This window comes from Echinops telfairi, unplaced genomic scaffold (genome assembly GCF_000313985.2).
Source record: "Echinops telfairi isolate 266 unplaced genomic scaffold, ASM31398v2 ScPeMD7_3;HRSCAF=10, whole genome shotgun sequence".
Taxonomy (NCBI): Eukaryota; Metazoa; Chordata; class Mammalia; order Afrosoricida; family Tenrecidae; genus Echinops; species Echinops telfairi.
The window spans coordinates 3,914,325-3,922,584 of record NW_022103899.1 but is presented as its reverse complement, the minus strand read 5'-3'; the positions used below and the strand labels follow the sequence as shown (position 1 = coordinate 3,922,584).

Below are 8,260 nucleotides of genomic sequence, written 5' to 3'. Positions count from 1 at the left end.
GTTAGTAGTTTGAAACCACAGTCGCTCAGTGAGAGAAAGATGAGGCGTTCTACCTTTGTGAAGATTTCGCCTTCAAATTCACCAGCGTAGTTCTTCTCTATCCTACTGGGCGCCTGAGTAGGAACTGATTTCATGGCGGTGAGTTGACGGTGTACAGTACTCCATCCGAGAATAAGCCCTACGCCATGATGGTGTAGTGTTAACATATGGTTTCTATCTTCTAATGTTCTGCTTACATGTGTTTGCACCCACATTCATGGATGAAATCATGGATTTTAACTCCCTTTGGTTCTGTTGTCGAGGTCATGTTAAGTTTTGTGAAGTGGTCTGTGCACACTCCCATCTTTTTCTGTCTTCAGGAAAAAAATCTCCCTTTATATCACAGTAAATGAACTGCTCAGAAGTATGGAAGAATGCATAAAATAATCAGGGCTTATCTGAGGAGATAAAACACAATGATTGTTTAAATTTTTGCTTTGATTATCACATGCTCAAGTTTTAAAATTCTTGTTCAGTAGATCTTCTAACCTTGTTTATTGAATATTTCATTAACGGAGTTTGATATCATGTTGCTTTTTGTGCTGCATGTTGAACATTCATTTCCCTTTTTTATCTAATAGCGCCTGGGAATGTGCCTTTTTAAACACCCTGTCTTCTACTATCTGCCATTCTTATTTTCACTCTCCTTCAATTTGACAAGATTGCTGTTTCACAGAGAATTGTTCTTTATTTCCCAGATGATTGTATTTTTATCATTTTCTGGTTTTACTACCTGGTGGTCAAAGAGCAGCTCATATACCTTCTCTTAAAAACCATTGCAGGAGAAATTTCAGGTTCTGAGGGCTGCTCTCTGCTCTTTCCTGGTCGACTCACACGCACATCCCAGCATGGGACTTACTCCTTTCCTCTAGCAGTTCAGGGAGACCCCTTCGGTGCTTAGCTTGAGAGTGTACGGGGTATCTTTGCAAGGACGCCAACAATCAATCTTAAGACAAGAAGGCTGTGAAGATTAGGACTTCACGTTTAAGAAAAATCACCATTATACTTACTCGCCACAGTGCTGATGCCCACTCACAGTGACCCGCTAGCAGAGGGCAGGGCTGCCTCTGTGGGTTTCTGAGACTGTCACTCTGTGGGAGTAGAAGGTCCTGTCTTTCTTCCGTAGGGTGGCTGGTGGTTTCAAACTGCTCACCTTTTGGCTCGCAGCCCAATGTGTAATCCTCACACCCCAGGGCTCCTATTAGACCTTGTGCTTTGTCCCGAGTTGCACTGAGATACCCTTTTTGTGTTATATGTGATAGAAATTTATTTAAAGGTGAGTTTCCTAGAAAAAGCAAATCCAAATTATATTAGACTTTTAACCTTTTAATATAAACAATTTAAACCATTCTGTAGTGTTTTTTTCATTTAGCTTGCCATTTATACATTGCACTCTTGTTTTTTTTTCTAGGATTGGACTAGATGATCTTCTATTAATTTTATTAGCTACCTCGATAGATTTCAAAATTATACTTACATTTAATTATCAGTTCACCAAAAATCAATTACCCACCTCTACCCACATAGTAATTTTTAACCTTTCTTTAAAAAAGTTAACATCCCTTACCTCCCCCTCCCCCAAAAGAAACTTCCATTCCTTCTTGGTCTTCAACCTTAGTTGGAGACTATAAATCCCATTAAAAATATTGTGGAGTATATTGTCATACAGTAAATCTCATTTAAAAATCATACAACCATCATTTGTGTTATACGAGTACTTCCAGATTTCAATACTCACCACCTGGCCTTCTTTTCTTAATTTGTAATTTTGGTTAATCTTGGTAGCCTGGTCATTATATTCAAGTAATTTTGTCAAGAAATGGGAAATCTTCTGCGTATCATCAAATGCCTGTTACCTTCACAACTGGCATGCGGGGAAAGATCTTGAACTGAGAAACTCGAGGCTTCCCTCTATTGCAGCTGCCTCCACTAGGCAGACACGGATCTTCAGAAGAGCCTTTCTCAGATCAGCAGGGTTTCTTCTACCACGTGTCTTATTTCAGTAGCCGTGCCGCCTTCCTTCGGAACACCTATTTTTCAAACCCTAAAACTCTGTGGTCACTCTTACCTCTGTTTTTTCTCTCACTGAAGATGCCGGGTTATTGTACAGCATTTAACCCGCAGAATTCCTTCCCAGGAAGTTTATCAGGCACGACACACAGCCTTGATGAAGGCAGATCTGCTCTGGCAGACAGGCAGATGGAGAGCCACTGCTGGATTCCCCTCTTTGGGCTCAGGATGTTCCCTAAGGTTCTCAGTCTTTCATCCTGGAGCAAGTTTCCCTCAGTGCTATGACTTATTCCTGTTCCTGAAACAAAACTCAATTTAGCATCTCCCTTTTCTTCTAGCCTCTTCCGCTTCCCTTCCCCTCTTTGTCATTAGCATGCCCTCAGATACCTTAGTGGGAGCCCAGGCAGGTGCTTTCTAACGTTCCCTGCTGTACGTTTGTTTGGAAGAATAGAGAGCTCTCCCTTTTAAATGCCTCAGGCCATCACAAGTCTCTCACACTGCACAACTGTCAGACAGAAATCTGCTGCTTGCCTACTCATCAAGAAACAAAAACTGACAGAAAAGCAAAGAAACAAACTACAAAGAATACCGCAAGTAAAATTTTGCTTAAGACCATCCAACAAAGGTTGCAGCCGCACATTGGAAGGGGCTGCCAGAGGTTCTGGCTGGATTCACAAGAGCCATTGCTGCGGCTGTTGGATGGATCTTGGTTCAAAGCTGAGAAGACCAGAAAGACATTTGTGTTTTATTGACTATGCCAAGGCATTCAACTCTGCAGACCCTAACAAAGCCTGGATAACCTTGAGAAGAATGGGAATTCCAGAACATTTCATTGTGTTATGTGGAAATTTGTACACAGATCAAAAGGCAGTTGTGCAAACAGAACAAGGGAATACTGTGTGGTTTAAAATCAGGAAAGTTATGCATCAGGGTGGTATGCACACTTATTCAATCTGTGTGCTGAGCAACTCATCAGAGAAGCTGGCTTATATGAAGAAGAGTGTGACATCAGGATTGGAGGCTTATTAATAACCTGAGATATGCAGATGTCCCAACCTTGCTTGCTGAAAGGGAAGAGAACTTGAATCATTTGTGGATGATCAAGGATTGCAGCCTTCAGTATGGATTACAACTCAATGTGAAGACCAAAATACAATTGGACCAATAGGTAGGTAAAATCATGATCAATGGCGAAAATGTTGAAGTTGTCTTGTTTGGATTCACAATCAATGCTCATGGAAGCATAAGTTAAGAGATCAAAAGACAAGTTGCATTAAGTAAATCAGCTGGATAAGACATCTTTGTGGAGTATTGAAAAGCAAGGATGTTGCTTTGAGGGCTAAGGTGTGTCCAACTCAAACCATGATATTTTCTATTGCTTTCTATTGCTAAAGACAAACTGATCTTTTCTAGGAAGAAGTACGGCCAGAGTGCCCCTTAGAGGCAAGGATGGTGTGACTTCATCTCATGTACTTCGGACCTGTTGTCAGGAGACCAGTCCCTGGAGGACATCATGCTTGGTAAAGTAGAGGGGCAGTGGGGGAGAAGGCCCTCAAGGAGATGGATTGACACATTGGCTGCAACAATGGGCTCATGCACAGGAACAATTGTGAGGATGGTGATGGACAGGGCAATGTTTCATTCTGTGTTGTATAAGGTCGCTATGGGTTGGAACGGACTTGTTGGCACCTAACTGCAACAACATGAGTGGTGCCCCAAAAGGTAGTGCAAAGTGAGCACCATCCAGGTCAAAACAGATGATCAGCATTCCTTTGTGTCTATCTTCCCACTCTATTCTTGCCCAAAGTTAACTTTTGCTTGTTTCTGGACTTTGCAGGAATGGAAATGTACACTTTTTTTCTGTTCTTGGTCAGCTCCTCTCACTCAGCATCATGAGGTTCACCCATACTGTTACATGCGACAAGAGTTAGTTCATTTCCTTGCTACCCAGCATCCCATTGTATGCATTCTGTTGATGGACCTGGGCTGGTTTCCATTTGAGGCTATCGTGAATACTGCTGCTACGCATTCACTTGCTACCCATCTCCGTTGGGTATATGTCCACAAGAGGATTTGCTGAAATGAAAGTAGACATGCATTCTATTTTGTAGATAATGCCAAACATTTTCTGAAGTTTTTGAGAAATTTATACTTCGGTTTAGGACAGTTCTTGCTGCTGTATACCCTCAACATTTGGGTAATTAAAATTTTTTTTCTCGTTTTTAATCAGTGTCTTGTAGTCTTAATTTGACAACCAGTTTTGAAATAGTATTCTAAATTCTTAAACTTATTTTCAACTAACAAAATAAAAGGTGTTCTTTATGAAAAATAATTGACCCAACCCACCCTACCCCTCCCTTTCTCCACCAAAAAAGAAACGTCCATTCCAACTGCTAGTCTTTTGTTAGTGTCCATTCAAATTTCTTATCCATGACTCATTTCTGAAGGAGCACAGGCTTCTCTAAGGTAACCTCAGGGGCAGTGTCTGGCTCTAAAAACTGCTATTGGCTCTTTTATACCCACTCAGGTGCTGGGGTCATATCCAACCGGTGGGCACCAGAAGTTAGAGCCAATGGAAGGTTCCAAAAATATGAAGAGGCCCATTAGAACTATGGTGAACGGCATGAGGGATTTCCTCACAATAAGACCAGTCTTAGGAGAAAGATGCTGGAAAGAACATGTCCCATGCTTTAAAAAGTTTTTAATCCTGCTCTAAGTATTCCAACACCTGATGTCCAGAAGTGAAGAGAGCTTTCTGATGTGTCGCGCTTTGTCACTCAGAACTGCTGTGCCGGCCTGGGGCGGGATCCTTTTGATCACCTCACCGCGGAGGTACATTTGGGGAGGTTGTGGTTTTCCTGATTAAGCAGTTTCCAAGCTAGTGTAGCTTCACTATCAGGAGTTAAGGAATGCAGAGTAAAATGCTTTGTGATGGGACTCCCAGTATCAGCCTCAACTCCTTCGTAGGACCTGCTCATACATAAGCTAACGAAATGCCTCAGAAGCTGGAAGCTAGGGTGCCATCTGGCTTAGCTATTTGTTGTGGAATTTGATTCAGCCATTTAACATAAACACAACAATCCTTTGTACTTTAGTTAAAGTTCCTTCTCATTTCCACTATTTTCCCCTAACGTTCTATGACTGATATTGATATTCTCCTATTGGAATGTTTTCAGTGTATGTCCTCAGATAATTGTCATAAATGTTTGTATTTACACTAATAATATCAATCTTATTTTCTAGATGAGAAAACAAGTCTAAAGCAGCTAACATATATAACGCTCGTTTGGGGACCTGAAGCTAGCCAAAGATCTAAATGGCATAACATCCCTACGTTACAATGACTGAAAGCTAGGAAGTGGAACATAGGCATTCCAGGTTCAGTGCTAATCATTCAGTCGGAAGGAGAGAAATCGAATTCCCTTAGCTACTGCCGTGAAACCAGACTGAGGAGGGGTTCTTACATGGGTGTGTCACAGTACCTGGTAAGGATTCCTTATTGCTAAAGACAGCCACATTTAGAGTAAAAGTGGAATTTCTGGTGACAGGTTTAAGCCAAGATGGTACCTAATGGTAGAGGAAGCCATGAAGGAGTTTCTGAAGATCAAGCCCAAATAGAAGTTGTCTCTCCAGGTATACTCCTTTTTAAAAATTTGCCACCGCTAGTACAATCTTGACACTGCCAAGCAGGCCAGCCTGTGCTGTCCCTTCAGAACTACTGCACAATTCTGTTAGCCCATCCCCCAAGTAAAATATTGGCATCTCTTTTTAACTCACCAATACACCACGTTGGCATTTACGAACATCCCTTAAGCTATCCTCAGAGGGAGAAGAGTCGTCTGTGCCAGTGAAGCAGCAATGCACGAAAAAGCCACACAAAACACCAAACGAGCTCAAAGTCTGAAAACAAACCGAGCAGGCAGACCTGGCAAATCCCATGAAGGCTAGAGCCACTGAAATGATTCTGACTCCTCTGACCCTTCCTGTCGGAGCAGAACAGCCCCATAGCATTCCACAGCTGTAAATCTTCTTTTTCTATTTAGACCGGTGGCAGAAAGGTGGTGGCTGGAACCCACCTGCTACTCTGGGAAAGAGGTAGGGTCACAGGTAGTGAGCTTCTGGTGATTGCCAGTCTTGGGCACGTTACTAGGCAGGGTTACTGTCTTGCAGGGAGGCTAGGCGTTGGAACTCGACTAGATGGCAATGGGCTTCTCCACACTCAAAGGCAGCACTAGCTCAGCTTTCTCCCCTGGAGGCTGCTGGGTTCACTGTCAGCCTTGCAGGGAGCTGCTTGAGGTCCTTATGGGCAGACTTGAATTACATGACTTCCACGTAATGATCTTCTTACATCATTTAAAAAACAAACAAAAAAACCCCAAACCCGCATCCTGGCCAAGAACTCTGCAAACGCATGCTGTGACATATGTATTGCTAATGCTAAAATAACATTAATATAGGAGCACAAGAAAATCAGTTCATTGTAACATCTTCTACTTATAAAATCAGAAATGGAGTTTGGGGGAGGAGAATTCAGAGTATAGATTCGTAGAACTTTGTGAGTAAGCACTTTGGAGGCCCTACTGTGGCTCAGTATTCTGTACCATTTTTACAGAAAACAATCCTGCTTGATCACACCCGATTCCTTTATCTCAAATGTACCGCATACACTTGGGTAGAAGCCGAGTTTTCCAGCACATTTTTTAATGCAGTTTTTGTGGTAAAAGTAGGTGCCTCGGCTGAAATTCGGGTCGGCTTATACTTGAGTATATGCGGTACATACATTTCCTTAAAGCAGTCTTATGCTATCTTCTTTTCTCAGGTTGGAGTAGGTCAGGCAGGCAGGCAGGCAGTCTCTGTGGAAGCTATGTTTTGCAGTCTTGGTCAACATGGAGGTTAGATAGTTGAACCCTGTCAACTGGCTACAATACATTGATAGTCATCATCAGCTGGTCGCCATCAAGTAGATCCGAGTAGAATGCGCTCCACAGGATTTTCTTTGTTTTAAGTCCTGGCTAAAATAAAAACACCCACACTATCACCAATTCAACGCTTGTCCATGGCCGAGTGTCTAATCGATGGCTCGACCCCTCCTCCAAGGCACAGGAATCATCCGCCTTCTGGTGAGCAAGGGAAGCTTCCACCACCTGCACGAATCACCGAGCTCACCTCTCCTAGAGCTTCCTTTTCCTGTGTGCCCCTCAGCTGGATTTCCCCGAGCCCGCTAACGTGACCAAAATATAGTGGGAGCTGCATTTTCTCCCCCAGAGAAATTTGATCTGACAGGATGGTTAAAGTGGGGCCACGGTAATGAATCAACTACACCTACATACACATTTTCATGAAGTATTTCTATCTGGCCTCTTAGAAATACCATACCTTTAGTTCCCAGGATCCAGGGAGTCTCCTTAACTGTTTCTAGAAAAGGAAAGAATGCAATCCACTTATTAGCACTCAGACATTAAAATGAACTTACCTAATACGGTTGACCTTTGTTTTTCTTTATTGAAATTATATGTAACAATAATTGTTAGTTTGCAATGGAGTTTATCATCTATGTCTGGGAACTAGAAACCACTGCATGACTAAACCCCTGGATGAAAACAATAAATATTTCCTTTGTTCCTGCCCTGATTTTCAGTTTCATGTATTTATTAAACTTACTTATTAAGAACTAAAGAGCACCTATAGATTAACATATTTTGGGGCACACCAAAAAGGCATTTGGTTTATAGAGAATCTAATTTAGGAGAATAGGTATAGATATACTCTGCATCCTCAGATTATTCTATATCAGCTTTTTAGGCATTGTTGATAATCATATCTCATGTTTATTAGTTAAGAATGTGCTGTATTTTTGATAGTGAATCGTTAATATAATGTACTTTAAAATAAATGTAAATTAAAAATAGGTGCCAGCTTTCAATGACTGTTGAAATGAGTAATCCTCACCTTCCTAAAACATCAGAAAAACATTGCCAACGTGAGAAAGCTAGCCTGCTATTTTGTGATTTGTCAGACTTTGTGTTTCTCAAAATCTTCATGCACTTCATGTTTACTGAAGTTACAATGAAGGAAAACAGGTACTTAACTCTAAAACACTCTAAGGCTTGAAAACAACTCAAGTTCTTACTTTCACACAGCTAAACGAAAGGTTTAAGACAGAGCCCATGGAAACCAGTACATTTCAAAGTGAATGTCACTGCCCCCCCCC

General features: G+C 41.7%; 1 protein-coding gene across 2 annotated transcripts in view; it reads right to left on the bottom strand.

Moving 5' to 3' along the window:
* Positions 1–1,286: 1,286 nt before the first annotated feature.
* RBM45 (RNA binding motif protein 45) overlaps positions 1,287–8,260 on the bottom strand; it is a 27,973-nt gene continuing 20,999 nt past the window's right edge. Inside the window, exons 10-11 of one of the 2 annotated variants that reach the window (XM_045295702.1) lie at positions 7,426–7,464; positions 1,287–1,324 (exon numbers count right to left, since the gene is read on the bottom strand). The gene's annotated coding sequence lies outside the window, so the exon portion shown is untranslated. Of the gene's footprint in view, positions 1,325–5,712; positions 7,062–7,425; positions 7,465–8,260 lie in introns of those variants that run through there. The other variant, XM_045295696.1, reaches the window with a different exon arrangement.